The 18,298-nt window shown below is 33.6% G+C and overlaps 1 protein-coding gene across 4 annotated transcripts in view; it reads right to left on the bottom strand.

Moving 5' to 3' along the window:
- The window catches only part of LOC145242018 (protocadherin beta-2-like), an 828,148-nt gene that overhangs the window by 390,314 nt on the left and 419,536 nt on the right, over nucleotides 1–18,298 (bottom strand). Inside the window, exon 3 of one of the 4 annotated variants that reach the window (XM_080104912.1) lies at nucleotides 13,141–13,424. The exons of the other annotated variants lie outside the window; for them this stretch is intronic. The gene's annotated coding sequence lies outside the window, so the exon portion shown is untranslated. The remainder of the gene's footprint in view (nucleotides 1–13,140; nucleotides 13,425–18,298) is intronic. 4 annotated transcript variants of the gene reach the window in all.

Genomic DNA, 18,298 nt, shown 5'->3' with positions numbered 1-18,298 from the left:
AGTTGGAATGTTTTCTAGCCAAGGTACAACGCCTCTTGTCCGGTTACAAACTCTTGTAAATCTATAAAAACATTGTTCAAAATCATGTTGTGCCAATCATACAGAACTCAGGTTTCGATAGGACTACTTTTATGCAAGATAATGCCCCATGTCACAAAGCAAAGGTGGTAATGAGTTACCTTAGTGAGCAAGATTTCGAAATTATGGATTGGCCACCACAAAGTCCTGACTTAAATCCAATAGAAAATCTTTAGAAGACGTTAGGTGTGAAAGTTAGGGAAAGAAATCCCACTAACACGGATTACATATATATATATATATATATATATATATATATATATATATATATATATATATATATATATATATATATATATATAATATTAGTGATGAAACGATTTCAATATTTTTTGATTTTCTTTGAAATTCCAGATTCTGATATATTTTCGATTCTTTTAAAATCTATAGTTATCTATAAAGTGTATTTTTATCTTTTTTTTATATCGGATACTGCAAAAGCCCATGAATATGTGCAATTATTTTCATAAAGGTAAAATACGTCATCCCCCCCCCTCTCAGTACAGACCAAGAAATCTCCTGTGTGTCATGAGTAAGTTGCTGGAATCCACAATAAATAGAGAAGTAGTCAACCACCTCAGCAGAAATAACCTTCTTAGTGACATGCAATATGGTTTCCGTTCTGCTAGATCTACTGCAGATGTGCTAAAGGTTATATCTCATAGGATTAACGAATCTCTCGACAAAGGCTTCATTTCTAGGGCAATTGCTCTCGACATATCAAAGGCCTTTGATAAGGTTTGGCATAAAGGCCTACTACACAAGATTTCCAGCTACGGTATAACTGGAAATGTTTTCTCGATCATTAAATCATTTCTCTCTGATAGGCTCATAAGAGTAGTGGTTGATGGGCAGAAATCAGAGGCCCACAGTATTAATGCTGGAGTCCCTCAGGGGTTCATCCTGGGCCTAACTCTCTTCCTGATCTACATTAATGATCTCCCAAAACACATACTAAAATCCTTCGTCGACATCTATGCTGATGACACGACCATCTATGGCAACACATCAAAGGCCATAAATGATGATGTTCTCTCTGATTCTCTCTCCTCTGATCTTGAGCGCATGGTACAGTGGGGAAAGAGGTGGCTGGTTATCTTTAATGCATCTAAGACCAAGCTCCTATCTGTACATCATAAACGCTCTGATCCCCATCTGGCATCAATTGAAATGGATGGCTCTCGTCTAGGGGAGGCCCTATGTTTTGATAAGCTTCTGGGTTTGACCTTTACTCCTGATCTTAAATGGAACACATACATCAAATCTGTGGCCAAGGTCGCTGGGAAAATGGTGGGATCCTTCTACCGCTCCAGAAGATATCTCACTACTGATGCAATTCTCTATCTATATAAAAGCCAAGTACGTCCAAAGATGGAGTACTGCTGCCACATCTGGGCAGGAGCTGCTAAAAACAGCCTATCCTGCCTTAACAGAGTACAAAATAGACTTTGTGGCTTGGTGGGGGATGCCCTTTTCTCTTCCCTACAACCTCTCTCCCACAGAAGAGACGTAGCGAGCCTGTCTTTGTTTTATCGTTATTTCCATGGCAGGTGCTCGTCTGAGCTCCATTCTCTGGTCCCCCCCCCCTCGACAATCTTTTTTAAAAAACACTCGACTAGCTGAAACTACCGTCAATAATTTTCCCCACTCCCTATCTGTGCCTTAATCAAAACGTAGATTCCATGAAAAAAGCTTCTTTCTTAGAACTGCACGCCTGTGGAACTCTGTTCCGCTTGACTATTTCCCTCCCGACTTCAACCTGAATGTCTTCAAGTCCAACACAAACAAATTCCTGATGAACCGCCCCCCCTAAGTAATGACACCTTACAACTTCTCCAATACTATTGCTACACTATCCCATTGAGTACTGTACACACAGTAACCCTTATCCCCGAGTGGCCTTGATAAGTGGTGAACTCCATGTAAAAAAAAAAAAAAAATACGTTTTTGGGGGTAATAATCTATAGATTTTTGTATTACTGGTACTTCAAAATCAATAAATATTTATCATTTTTTATCATTAGTACCAGCAATGGAAAATTAAGTTTTAAACAAAAAAATCATTTTTGACATTAGAAAATATGCAGAAAATTTTCAGATTCTGATACCCTAAAAAGTTCTGATTTTTACGATTAACGCTTCTAATTTATTGTCCCAACACACACACACACACACACACACACACACACACACACACATATATATATATTCTTTGTTCCTGAAAAAAAAGAATTTGTATAAGATGCATTATCATGCTATCTACGTCTGATCTGAAACATTAGTGCTAGAATAACTCAGATTAGTACAATAAACATCATCAAAAGAACAACGTCCATATATGATGGCTGTTTACTTGATAGACGAGCATAATCATTGCTGATAGGTAGTTGTTGTTAAGTTTCAACAATGACCCTACAAGTGTTTTAATAACTGAGTATTTTGCTTGTTAATAATAAAATTCACGGAACAAATAAGTTTAAAATCACTTTTGTGTTCCTTTATGGAGATTAAAATTTTTCTAGTAAACCTTATTTCTAGAATTCTTAATTTGAAGCGAAATCTATTAAATGATTATAATTCTAGAAAATTGTCTAACATTTGAAACTAAAGATCTCATCAGGAGGAATTGAAATTCAGAGAATCTTATTTAATTCGTGCCATGCAATCATGTATCAAATTTCATGCCAATCAGAAATATTTGAATTTTCAAATAGAAAGTTGTGCTCATAATAATACCCCTTAATAATCCTTTAATAATGTCTTTTAATAATCCTTTCATAATGTCCCTTAACAATCTTTTAATATTGTCCCTTAATATACCTTTAATAATGCCCCCTAATAATCCTTTAGTATTGTCGCCTAATTATCTTTTAATAATGTCCTTTAATAATCCTTTAATATTTTCCTTTAATAATCATTTAATAATTTTCCCAAATAATTATTTAATATAGTCCCCAAATAATCCTTTAATATTGTACTTTACTAATGCTTTAATAATGTCCCCTAATAACACTTTAATATTGTCCCCTAATAATCCTTCAGTATTGTCCCCTAAAAATCTTTTAATAATGTCCTTTAATAACCCTTTAATAATGTCCCTTTATAATCTTTTAATAATTTCCCCTAATCATCCTTTTGTACTGTCCGTTAATAATCCCTTTATAATTTCTCCTAATAATCCTTTAATATTGTCCTTTAATAATCCTTTAATAATGTTCCCTAATAATCCTTTAATAATTTCTCCTAATAACCCTTTAATAATGTCCCTTAATAATCCTTTCATAATGTCCCTTTATAATCTTTTAATAATTTCCCCTAATCATCCTTTAGTACTGTCCGTTTATAATCCCTTTATAATTTCCCCTAATAATCCTTTCATAATGTCCCTTAATAATCCTTTCATAATGTACCTTTATAATCCTTTAATAATTTCTCCTAATAATCCTTTAATAATTTCTCCTAATAATCCTTTAATAATTTCTCCTAATAATCCTTTAATAATTTCCCCTAATAATCATTTAAGATACTCCACTGTAACTGGCATTTTCGGAATATTTAACAATTGATGTCTAATATTTTATGATTAAACTTTCGCCAAAATCAGAGGTATCTGGATTTTCATAAAAAGCTTTGGGTCCTCTTTCTTACTCCCATTAAATTAAATATAAACCACATTACTCACCCTTATGTCTATCAGTTTTATTCAACAATTTATAATCATTGGCCAGTTTGTTTCAGAGTTTATCCGCCACAAACATATCTACCTTTATATAGGTAAGGATATCGTTATGTATTCAAATCATTAATGTTCAAGTTAAGTTGTCTTAAGAGTCAATGGATAACCTTTGATAAGACAAAGCTAGTACTTTTCTCTCATGGCCAGAATACGTGACATAAGGGCCCAAAAGTGGGATTGAAGAGCCAGTACCCCCGAGGAGGTGCCTCAGGCAATTAGCTAACCCCTTTTCAATGAGAAAAGACAAAGCCTGGAAGGGTGAACCTAGAGCTGCATATGACCAGTAATATCCTGCAATCAATATGGATTAGACCATTTCAGAAATGGCATAGACTATGTTGATTTTGGTGCTAAGAGAAAATCTAAAAAATTCAAAACTGAAATATTGTTTTGTTTTGTTTATTTTTACCGTAAAAGTAATTGTCAGTTAAATATTCTTCAAATCAATAAAACGAATGCGACTTTTTGAAATGTACATATTTAAGCCTGTGCCATTTTAGCAGACAAATGATATAGTTTGATTTTAGAACAATTCATTTTAAAATGGATCAAGTTGGCAACATCAGATTAATCACCACCTTTGCTGATTGGACGTTTTCATGTTTTAAATGTGTGAAAGGTGATAATGAGATGCTTTAATGTATTATTATTGGCTCACAAGGAGCTTTCACACAGGTCTTCAGAGATCTTTCCCTGAAAACAGCCTGTGGTATTCACTGGAAGTTGAGTGACAACAAGTCTCCCCAGGTTTCCAGTACTCTCCTCCTTTTTCATTACTATTTGCAAATAAATTTGCATTATCTCAACAGTTGCCTACCATTGATTTCTCATTGGCAGCAGCTATTGGTCTTTGCTGGGATTTGAGTGGCACTAAGCTTCCCCAAGGTCCCAGTTCTCTTTGCACTTATTCAGCTGAGGTCTGGCCAGTTCATCGGTTTTTCCTTCCTCCTTGACTATTTGGTTATTTAGTCTCGTTCTTTTTTTGGAGGGGGGGGGGCGGTGATGTGGCAATAGTTTCAATAATTTACTTTTTAAGTTCATGACATGCTCATTGTTTTTTGTTTTAAAGATAGACATTAATAACTATCAAATTTCAATTATAGGTAAGCTGTAAAAAAGGTTTTTATCCTATCAGTTTTTGAAACATTGATTTTTTTTCCCAGTCTCTGCTTTATGAGGTTTAATTAATAACCGTAATTAAATCTTTGATATACTCCTTTGCATGACAGTTTTTTTCGTTTTTTCTTCTTACCTCCTTTTAAGAAGAGTTCGATTTGTCAGATGAGTTAGTGTGCTTTCTTCTATTGATCTCGCCTGCTTTGATATTTCATACATGACGACTCAAGTGAAATAAGAATAATTATTTTCTGACTTTAAACAAGAATCAAACGGAAATCGATAAACCTCGTTGATTGCTATTTTATTGGTTCTATTTATTATTATTTTTATGATTAAAAGTTATGAAAATGATTAATTTTGCTTTGTTTTTTAAACTTTATTAGTGGCAGCATTCCCAGTTGGATAAAAGCTTTGTTGAGATACAACAATATATATATATATATATATATATATATATATATATATATATATATATATATATATATATATATATATGTGTGTGTGTGTGTGTGTGTGTGTGTGTGTGTGTGTGTGTGTGTGTGTGTGTGTGTATATATGTATGTATATATATATGTATATATGTATATATATATATATATATATATAAACAATTTTTGCTAAATGAGGAGCAATTTTCTCTATAAGAATTCCAATTTGTGTGGGGGATAATAATACTTATTTGAATGAAAGCAATAATGAAGTTGTCTAAAGGATTTTAATAAAAACTAGTAGAGCTATGCGACTTGACCCAGTGCCCTAATTTCCTTAAATAATGATGTCAACAGCAAATAAAGGGAATTTAAACTGAAAAAAAAATCAGTTTATTATGCACGGAAATAAATAAAAATCAAGTTGGATTATGTTTCATCAATTTAATCTCTTAAGTCATTTAATATAATTTATTCGCCATTTTTTTTTTTTACTTTGATTTATTACCAAAACTCTTTTGTATTATATATTTAAGCAAAATTACTTTTGATGATTTTCTTTTTTTTCTTTTTTTTTTCTTTTTACACAGTAATCACCACTTATCAAGGCCTGGAAGATAAGGGTTATTGGTATACGTTAGTCAATGCGATTATAGAGCAGTAAGCATAAGTAGTGGGAATTTTGTAAATTGGATTACTTAGGGGCACGGTTCATCAAAAACTTTTTTATTTTGGACTTGAAGACAACCATATTTTAGTCAGCTGGAAAGCAGGCAATCAGAAGAGAGTTCCACAGGCGTGCAATTCTAAGAACGAAGCTTTGTTCATAGAATCTACATTTAGGTTTAGGCACAGATAAAGAGTGGAGGAAATTATTTATAGTAGTTTCGGCTAGATCAAAAGGCTTCATGAAAGTTTGGCGAAGGGAGATCATAGATTGGAGCTCAGACGAGCACTTGCCATGAAAATAATGATAAAGCAGAGACAGACTCGTAACATCTCTTCTGTGGGAAAGAGGTTGCAGGGAAGAGAAAAGGGCATCCCCCACTATGCTACAAAGTCTATTTTGAACTCTGTCAAGGCGGGATAAGCTGCTAGAAGCAGCTCCTGCCCAGATGTGGCAACAGTACTCCATCGTTGGCTGTACCTGGCTTTTATATAGGTAGAGAACTGCATCAGGAGGGAGATATCTACTGGAGCGGTAGAAGGATCCCATCATTATTCCAGTGACCTTGGCAATGGATTTGATATACATATTCTATTTCAGGTCAGGAGTAAAGGTAAAACCCAGAAGCTTGTCAAAACATGGAGCCTCCCCAAGATGAGAGCCGTTCATTTCAATTGATGCCAGATTGGCATCAGAGCATAAATGATGTAGAGATAGAAGCTTGGTTTTAGATGCATTAAAAGTTACCAGCCACCTCTTTCCCCATTGTACCACGTGCTCAAGATCAGAGGAGAGAGAATCAGAGAGAACTTGGTCGTTTATGATTTTGATGTGCTACCATAGATTGAAGTGTCGTCAGCATAAATGTCTATGAATGATGTAAGGATATGATTTGGAAGATCATTAATGTAGATCAGGAAGAGAGTTGGGCCCAGGTTGGACCCCTATGTCATATATATATATATATATATATATATATATATATATATATATATATATATATATATATATAACTACTTCATTATTCACATAAATTAATATACAAAAGTATAAATTTATGCGTAAACTTTAAGTATTTACTTCAACAGTGCTCAATATGTAGGTAGAGGTAGAGCAGGCATTAGCCTGAAGAATCCTAGAGTTAAATGAAACGCGCAATATTCTGTGTAGCTTAATCGCCACATATATTTTATAACTTACTATATATATATATATATATATATATATATATATATATATGTTTCGAGTCTCCTTGCTAGTATATATATATATATATATATATATATATATATATATATATATATATATACAGTCCTAGTCAAAATCATAAGACCTCTTAAGAAAGTAAGCGTTTACGCATATTATCGAATTTTTAATCAAACAAATGGTTGAAGTCATTGCTAAAAGGGAAAATATGATGGAAAAAAATGAAATCTGCTTCATTCAAAACCTTAACCCTGATCTAATAATTATTTTTTCTCAACCCCCAGCCACAATAATTTAGATTCCACAATTGGACAACATTTATTGGATAACCCAGAATGTAAGCAGGTATATGAGTAAATGGAGGATTTAAAGGAAGAGAATGAGATCAATTCTTTAAGAGGAGATTTTTTGGGATAAAGCAAAGCTCAACAAATAGTATTGGAGCTTATATAGAGATGAATAAAGAACGAAAATGACGATATAAAAATATATAATAATTTATTCAATTAGGGTGTAGGATAAGTGAGAACTCTTTATATTATGGTATTTCGAAGCCTAATGCTTCTCATCAGAAGAGGAGATAAAATGCTGACCTCTTTTGATGATAAGCCTTAGGCTTCGAAATACTATGGTATTGTAGTGAAGTAGAAGAAAAAAAAATTTTTTTTTTAATATATAGGACACAGCTGTTCCTTCCAAAAGGTTGAGCTCTTCAACGTCCAAAAATAATTCACCATCACAAAAAGAATTCCCCGTCACTTCTTCCAACCGTCGTTTCAAACTCTTCACCCTGCTTTAAAAAATAAAAAAATAAAAAGTACCGTTTATATGCTGCTCACTTCTCCACTTATGCAAATTGACTATCAACCAGAGCCATCTAGTTTTCCATTTCTCCAAACAGCCAATTTGCAAAGGGGGACAACTCAAACCACACAGAGCCATCTAGTTGTCCATTTCTCCAAACAGCCAATTTGCAAAAAGGGACAACTCAAACCACAGGTATGAAGAGGTCTCACTTACCCTACACCCTAATTGATGTATACCCTTATTGAATAAATCAATAAATCTCTCTCTCTTTCTCTCTCTCTCTCTCTCTCTCTATATATATATATATATATATATATATATATATATATATATATATATATATAGAGAGAGAGAGAGAGAGAGAGAGAGAGAGAGAGAGAGCGGAATGATTTATGAGGAGGAGTTTACTAATCAAAGAGAAGCAAACACCAAAATCAAATATAAATATAGTTATTTATATTTTAATCCCAACCAAATTTTATATATATATATATATATATATATTATATTATATTATATTATATTAAGTATATATATATATGCATGGCAGCATCTTCCAAGTGGTGTACAGCTGGGAGTTATGATTACAAGTCAATATCTCCTAATTAATAGCTTTCCCTCCCACCACACCACATTTTTTCGCTCCCTGAATCAACTCCGCTGTCTACACCCACACAATTGTCTGACCAAATTCAACCACTTTTTCTACTACCTTTTTTTTCTCTAACCCTTTCTCCCCCACCCCAACCTCTCTCACGTCTTTGTTCATTGTGTCCTTACGATTTTTACTGTCTGCACAGCAGAGATGCCTTCCTTTGGTTCCTTATGCTGACATCAGACGCAATGTGCAGCCAATATAGAGTCTCATGAGACCCTGTTCGATCTATTGTCATATTAATTTTCTTGTGACCGCCAAAAAGTCACAGAAATATCTAATTTCAATGAAATCTTTAGCATTTATTCAATTAATAACAAATATTTTCTAAGAAATACAATTTTTCAAATTAGACATCGGGTGGAATTTTAAAAGAGTAGACATTCATCAGAATTTAAGTTTGGGCTGAATATGTAACCTTTCTCTTTTAATGGAAATCACGCCCGACATAGTATGAAGCCACTTGATGTAAGCAATTCTTCGTCCTTTGTCAGAAATATCTCTGATTGAATGTGAGGACTAACGGATAAAATCAGGGAGATTTACGAGATTGCTAATAAGTTGTTACTGTTAGAAGCGATTCTATATGAACATCTGAAGGAGATACAAGAATTACAAAATCTTCTGATTGGAGTCATTAGTAGGCTCTGTACCCTTTCCGATTTAGGGGAGGAGTCAGAGGTAGTTATCACCTGTAAGCAATAACGTATAATATATCTTATTACTTATCTCTCTTAATAAATACTTACAGGCATATAACTCGTTTTTTTTTTTTTTTTTTTGCTTTTTTTTTTTTTTTTTGGATTAATCTGTTTACGACATTTAGAATCAAAATATAACTAAATAAATAAATATATAATAGATTATTTAATGCCTAAACACTCATCTGCTTTATCTAATATGACCCCTTACTTTGAACTATTTAATTATTATGGAAATGACATTAAAAGACATCCAGTGAAAAGATTACTTTTAGGGACTGTGGGGCTGTTTCTTACTTACTATTACTCCCAGGTCCATTTTGTGTTTGGAGTGGTAACTCCTTGTAAAGCATCTGGTGCTATCAAATAATGCTGTCTAAAGATACTGGCTTCCTGACCAAAAATGCAGCAACCATAGATATTATTGTTTTTTTAATTTTTTTTCTCTTTGCAAACCTCAATCATGTTCTGCAAAGTAAAAGACAAAAACAATTTTTCTTCTAAAAAATAATCAAACCAAATATCGTTTAAGAATATTTGGAGATATGAAGAACTTGTAACAATAAAAATATTTTCCTTTGCAAAATTATTGGATTTGGCATTAAATAGCCCAATTGCTATGCCGTAAAACAAAACAACCGAACCAAAATCCATTAATAAAAGTTATGAAGATATAAAAAAATTTGAAGCATATATATTTTTTTTTAAATTACTGGATTAAATAACTCCAAAATGGTTGATGTGCTGTTAAACTACCAACTAAACAAGCAATAACTTTTTTTCTTACCTATTTTATGTCGTATCATATAAAAAAGGGGGTTTATCATTCCCACTTACCTCCCTTTAATACACTAACAATCTAAAATAGGGTCTGTCTAATTAACCAATCAGGGACCCCCGTTTATCGGGTTCGCTTTTAGAACAATAGTCTCTTCCTCTTTTAACCACAGCTCGTCCATGAAGCAACAGGTAGGAAAATTCCTCTCCTAAAATTTTGTACCTATACGAACATTACAAGAGCCGTCTAATTCTTTGGACGTAAAAGAACTTTATAGTTGGACTTTCTCTAAAGCCGCAAACACAATAAGTTTTGCAAAACTTGTAAATTTTATTGTTTTAATAATTAATACTTTTTTCTATATCCTGTTTTGTGTCGTTAGTGAATCCCTTTATTTAAGCCTGCTCCAACGAACTTCGCGGCAATTTTCGGACTACAACCTCCATTTGCCAGTATTCGCTTTAATCAACCCTATTTTGATACACAACCACAAAAGCTTTGTTAAATCTATTTCGTCACACCAATTCTTTTTAGTTTATTTTATACCAACACACAATACCCTCTCTCTTTCTTTCTCTTTCTCTTTCTCTTTCTCTCGCTTTCTCTCTTAAAATACTCACTCACTTTACCAGCTTCATGACTCATACCTATAATCATGCATAGAACTCTTCAATTCCATTTCAGCAAAAAAAAAAAAAAAAAAAGTAAAAGAAACTCATCTCTTCATCTTCATCATGTAAAACGTTTCTGGAGTCACACACCAATCAATAAAGTTTATCGAGGCGGAAACGTTTAACACTTCCCATAATCCTTGTCCGAATGGAGGGTAAAGATCTACAGAAGGAAACACAATCGCTAACTAATTGCGGGATATTTTGAAAATTTTACCTATAAATTATTATTCAAAGCAAATTATAATACAGGCTTTATCTCGACTGTTTCACAGGATATCAAATCCCCAAAGCAAGAAATAATCCAATGTTGATGTGCCATAAAAAAGATGAGATAAGATTATAATTGTTGCTTTATCGCTACACATCCCAAAAAAGGGTTGATATACCATAAAGCAGACGAGAAAAGCTTCAAACGTTTTGGCATTAAATAACCAAGAATTAGTTCACATGCTGTAAAACAAACCAACGCACAATTACAAAGAAAAGTCTCAGTTATAATTTAAATACAATCCACCCTTTTTTTAGATTTATGTCCGCCTTATGATATGTAGTGACACACAGTCCAAAAGAAATTTATAGAGTGCATAATTAGGTTACCAGATACTATCGTGGATTATGATATTCCAAGTTCAAATCTTATTGGATCTATTGCATTCCATTATTTTTATTTTTTATGGAAATAGCTCCAGACAAATAATGAAACAATTATATGTAAGGGGCTAAAAAATGCCAGCGATAAGTGTTAGATGGTATTGATTCTAGCCGAGAAAACGACAATTCCTTCCTCTGTTAGAAACATCTTTCATGGAATATGAGAACTAAAGAGCAAAATAAGGGGAACGAGAGTTACAGGGCTGCCGAAAGTAAACCACAAGAACCACTTTCTACTCTCCTTCCACTATACAATAATAACATTGTGAAAGCTGTACGATTTTTCACTCCAGATCTAGAATTGTCTTTTTTGACATAAAAGGCAAAGTTGGTTGATATGCAGACAGACGAAACCGGAAATTCAATGTACAAACTTAAATTGATCTTTACATGTTAACACAAGAATGGATCTTTTCTTTAGATGCATCCGTTTAATCTGCGTTTTTTTAAACAATGAAACTAATACTTCAAACTTATATGGTGACAGACCAATTAACTGATAGTCTCTTATGAACAGACATGAATGATAATAAAAATGTTGTTTCAAATGTAAGCGTGACAAACCAACAAAATTATTATTTGAAACCTAAACGTGACAGACTGACATGCAGACTCTTGGACAAATCTAAGAATTACATAAAAAATTGCTTTGTTAAGGAAGTTTAGCAAAAATTCTTTGTGAAAACCCTAAAAATTTAGAATAACTGTATTTAAAACGTTTCAAGGCAGCGTACCAAAGACAGAAATGTTTTCAAAACGGAGCGTTTGTAACTAATACGTATACGAAGTACAGACTAAATGATGATGATGATGATGATGATGATGATGATGATGATGATGATGATGATGATGATGATGATGACGATGATGATGATGATGATTTGTAGAATATGCCAGACAAAAAAATCCTTCCTCAAAGTCTAATATATAAAAGGCACTATGTCTGTCTGTCTCCATATTTTCAATCTCTTCCGAAACTAAAAGTCATAGAGCGGCACTAGGGGCCTCATATCATTGGATTTTTATGGATCGTTCTTCTTTTTTTTTTATTACATTTTCACCCCAAACAAGGCACATCGCCACTTTGATGTAGGGAGCTACTATCAGGGACATAAGCTACAGGGGTACTATGTGGGGAGTTGGGAAGCAAGATGTCGGTTCATGTTACACTTGAACTTCTGCATGTCAGTACAGTTGGGGAAGCAGGGTCCCGGAAGGGAGTTCCAAAGTCCAGCGGTTTTGAGGAAGAAACTACTGGAGTAGAAGGCTCTCTTACATCTAGGGATCTCTACTGTGAAAAGGTGGGATTTAGCTGCTTGTTGGGTCTGTCGGGGGTATTTACGTCGAGGGGGTACAAGTGCTTGCAGTTTGTCAGAGCATTCACCGTTAAAGTACTTGTAGAACAGGCAGAGTGATGCAACATTTTGTCAATGGGACAGAGGCTGAAGCTTAGATGTCAGTTCAGATCCTATTAGGTTGGCGACTCTTTTTTGGACCTTGTCTAGGAGCGAGAGACTAGTAGTAGATGCACCAGCCCAAATATGACAACAGTACTCCATACATGGGCGAATGGTGGCCTTATAGAGGTACACGATACTTTCGGGCGTTAGTAGCTTTCTAGCACGGTAGAGAGAACCTACCTTCTTTGCAGCGGTCCTGGCAATACTCTCAATGTAATTGTTCCAATTCATGTTTCCTGTGAACGTTAGGCTGAGGAGTTTAAAAGATGTACTTTCAGATAAAGAGTCTTTGGCCATTGCTGTTGGTGGTAGAGAAGGTTTCTTGTAATTATTGAAGGAAACAAATTTAGTCTTGGCAGCATTGAATGTGACCATCCATTTATGTCCCCATTCCACTACAGATCGGAGGTCATCCTCTAGTGCTTCTTTCTTTAGATATGTGTTCATTTGTTTTCCTGCCGTGTCTGTTAAAGGATAAAAGTTTTAAAAAATCGTTATACATTTTGTACATTCATCTTAGTTTATTTTTAATCAGTTCATATGCATGTCACGTTGCTACAGTGGTAACGTCACCAGCTTTCAATGCTACAATTTTGCTTTCGGTTTCGATTCTAGCTGATGGCACCCACATACTTTTTTTTTTTACTATTGAAATAACGACTCAATAATAATATATACGAATTGTGGACAAATTAAAATATCATATTTAAGCATATTTTTCGACCGGGCAAAGCCGCCCCCCTCCCCCGCTAGTCATCAATAGAACATTAATTCCTGTGAAGAATTGAAGTTTTGATTATTCGTATTAGAATTGCAGAAAATGCAACTTATTTAATCCTGGTCACTTTTTGCAGTTTATCATTTTCAATAAAAGAAGGTTGAAAGCATTTATTTCAACATTTTTTTCTTCTCAGTTCTCTTTTTACACTGGGTGGCTGATCTTTATATGTCTTATTCTGTTTTGCTTAGCAGTTTAACTGCACCATTTTGCAAAAATGTCTTTGTAGAATTTTTCTGAAGATTTTGAAAGACTTCGTCACGTGTTTATTATTCACAAAAAGTGCAAGTTCAAGAACTTACAATGTCAGGTAGATTGTTAAATGTTCATAAATTTCTACCTTTTTTTTGCCCCAAACCTTTAAAAAGGAAACGGTAAAAATAAATAAGAAATTCAGGATAAAATAGATTTCTATATCATTTTTGTTTTGAATCATTCCATTCCATCTTTTTTGTTGCTGTTGGTTTTGAGAGAAAGCTTCTAAAAATGTAATTTCGATTTGAAGTAACTCACCTTCCTCCTCATATATATATATATATATATATATATATATATATATATATATATATATATATATATATATATATATACTTACTTACACTCAACTACTTTATAATCTAAAAGTATAAACACATGCGCAAAAGAGTAAGAATAATTGTTTGACAGGAAAAAAAGAGAAAAATATGATATAGGGGTGGAAAGATTTGAAAGTGCATTCTCGGATCACTTTTTCTTTCGTATATTTTTTGAGAAATTGACTTCCGCTTCTGTATAAGTGTACTGCAACAATGGTATATATATATATATATACATATATTGTATAAAACTTTGTTGAAATTCAAAGACTAAAATTTTTCTTTTATATAACTCTTGTGTCTTTCATTTTTTCATGACAGCCGTTTCGTTAATGGGATCACAGTTTTATGATTTTATGTCTTCATAAAAATTTTCTTTCTCATCAACTCGTCAGATGTGATTTCCATCTGATATTACCAACAAAAAGTTAATTTTGCACCTATAAAATAGATAGATTGAGCTTTACTCGAAATTAATGGTGATTCAGTTTTTATCATAACAGTCTTAACCCGTTAAAGAAAACGGTATACATTGAAACTAACAATATTTCATAAATAAATATTTATATAATATATATATATATATATATATATATATATATATATATATATATATATATATAAGCTGTTATAATCATTAGATCACTATGGCTGGATCTTACGATATTTAAAAAATAAATAAATAAAACAAAAACTAAATGTTAAAATTTCAACCATATTTCTCGCGGTTGAGATTGGCTGTGAGTTTTGTCCCTTGCTAATGGAGTCAGAGATTGCTTCGTGGCCAGGTTCGAATCTCCCAGACGGTAGTAATCGTGTCACCCTGCATTGATGATTCATGAAAGGATGAAATACTAGCATCTGTAGTTATCAAAACTTTATTATTGTAATAATTATATATAGGTATATATAATATAAAAAAATTATTATTATTGAAAATTTAATAATAATAGTAGACTTGTATACAAAAGGTATACAACAATTTAATCATCTGACAAGGAGTCCAAATAAACAAGAAAACCCTTATTCCATGGAGTTTCGAAGAATGCAATTCTCATCATCAGAGGGAAGAGGTTTACAAAAATATACAATAAATTTTGCAGGTTTATGCATTAAAGGAAACTAACAATATGAATTAATCATACTTGCATCAAAAAAGTTATTTAACAGCTAGTGACAGTTTATAGGGATTCAATGAGATTTAGAAAGCAAGAAACGGGAAAAGGGAGAAAATGGATATAGTAAAAATCTAATGAGAAAAACGGTAAAATCCAGAACAGGATAAATCCGAAATGAGTCCTTTGAAAATCCGTTGGTAATTCATAAATAAACAGAATTATAAATGTCCAGGGTAAATTACAGCTTCCACGACGACACATATTATGATGCTGCAAATTTATCTTTTTAAAATGAAAAAATGAAACGACCATTCGCGCATGTGTAGTTTGCAAATAGTGTTAAAAGCAAAGTTTTAACCTGACCCTCCTTCAAACAAAACGACATTTTACACGAAATAATCGACGATTTTTTCCAATTTTTCGATATTATGTGTCCGAGAAATCACTCTTTCTAATGTTACCATATTCGTGCCGCTTCAATGCGGATGACAAAAGTTTTAACGGACACATACACACATATGCACGCACGCACAATAACACAGATATCTGCCCTTTATATAAAAGACTAGCGGGAGGGGCGCCTAGCGTTCTCTGGTCATAAAAACAAAATTGTGTCAGCGGTGGCGGGAGGGAGCAAAACAGAGAAAAAATTGTGACAACAGGAGCAGCATTGCCCAATAGTAAAATAAAATAAAATTTGATAGCGGGGGGGGGGGCTTTTCCCGGTCGTAAAATTTGCTTAAATATATAAATTGTGACAGCAGAGGAAGAGGTTGCGCTGGGCGTTGCCCAGTCAGAAAAGAAAACAGAACTTGGGTGGCATCAGTCAGAAGGGAAACCTGACAGCTGATGGACTAATCATTAAAAATTAAAATACAAAGAGGTATCTTCCAAGGTGATTCCCTATCACTACTACTGTTCATAATAGCCATGATGCCCCTTAACAATAAAGTAAGAAAATGTTAAGCCGGATACAAGTTAACTAATACAGATTAAAGAATGAACCACCTAATGTACACGGATGACCTGAAACATTTTGCAAAAACCAAGAAGGAACTAGAGACGTTACTTCACCATGGAATTTGGTATCAAACAGTGTGCACTTCTAGTCATAAAAATAGAAAAATTGAAGGCAACAGAAGGCACGGAACTACCCAACCAAGCGGAGATGAGCACACTTGGTGAACATAGCAGCAAATATATGCGAATTCTTAAAGCAGACACTACCAAAGCAACAGAAATGAAAGAGAAAATTAAAAAGGAATACCTTAGAAGAACAAGAAAACTTCTCGAAACTAAACTATATAGTAGAAACCTAACAAAAAGTATAAACATGTGAACAGTGTTACTCGTAAGATACTCCAGACTGTTTATAGGTTGGACCAGAAAAGAACTGAGGCATCTCATTCAGAAAATGAGGAAACTTATGACAATACACAATTCACTACATCCAAAGGATGATGCTGGCAGTGGTTGAGTTACATTTAAACACAGATCTGATGTTGTGTATGAAAGTCTTACAAAGAAACAAAGGAAAGAAATTGAACACATTATTTATTTATTTAGAATTTATTTTCAGTTGAAAGAAAAGGCATTTATTACCAGTCATTTCCACACCAAGCCGCTTGACACATATTTTCCAAGCCAGCAACAATATGGTCGCATTCCTGCTATTTCTCTCGAAGGTCAATTAACAGTTTCTTAGTTTGCAGCTATAACCAGCTGCTATGTCCTAAAATTCGTCTGTAATTCGTCCTAAAATCTTCTTACAAGTTCAGAGAATAAATGAGTCCTGCATCTTGTTTAACCCTTTACCGCCAGAATTTTTTATGCCATAAATAATTTTTTTAATCATGAACCCCACACGTGACAGAAGTTAGCGTGCAACTGATGCACGAGCATAAACAAACCCTCATTCACTTGTTGAACCATGCATAGACCTGCATTTTGACGACTAACTGAGCTGATAAGCTATAAGAGCAAGAAATTTTTTTTTTTTTGGAAGGCGACTTGACAATACAATTTTGTAGTAAAGGATTAAAAGTTCCTGTCATGTTACTACATGGTTAAGAACTCTGCCATGTCAACACGTGCTTAAAGGTCTTTCTCTCCACTATCTGGTTTTATTTTCACTTTTTTTCTTTCCTCTTCTTCATATCTTCCTGTGAAATTACGCTTACATACCAGCTTGGTCATTTGAATACATGTCAGTGGGTTCGTTAAAGTTGTAGCTAGACGAATGTTTGTGAATTTTTGTAGGGTGTGACCATAAATTGAAGCTCAGTTGAACACTGTGTACCGGAATATATAGCACCCCCCCCCAAAAAAAAATGATAAACTTTATTATATACAAGTCTACAGGGAGAAGTAGGCTCTGAAATGGTATGTATTTTCTTCTGAAGACCCGACATTGTCTAGTGACCAGAATGAAAAACCCTACTATTTAAAACATCTGATAAACTGTATTATATACATGTCTGCAAGGTAAGCTGTTTCTTTCAAACATCGCTCACTTCATTGCGAGTTTCTGCTACTGTTCCAGAAGCAAATATTATTATGTACAAATGAAAGTGAACACGTATTGTTATTATACAGCTTCTACATCGTACCCACCACACACTCGCACTAATGACGTCACGCTCGTGCCACGGTTTGGTTATTTGCATACATGTCAGTGGGTTAGTATGAGTTGTAGTTAAACGAGTGTTCATTGTGAATGTTTTGCAGAGGGATGCATAGATTCAAGTTCAGTGGAGTAATGTCCAAATGAAGGCACACACTCATTGTTATTATACAACTTCTACATCGTTTTATATTGTAGTCTCAATCTATTTAACCCCAGTATCCATCACACGAAAAAAAAAAAA

Source organism: Euprymna scolopes, chromosome 21, assembly GCF_053919585.1.
Source record: "Euprymna scolopes isolate OS-2025 chromosome 21, ASM5391958v1, whole genome shotgun sequence".
NCBI lineage: Eukaryota > Metazoa > Mollusca > Cephalopoda > Sepiida > Sepiolidae > Euprymna > Euprymna scolopes.
This window is presented reverse-complemented; position numbering and strand designations above follow the sequence as displayed.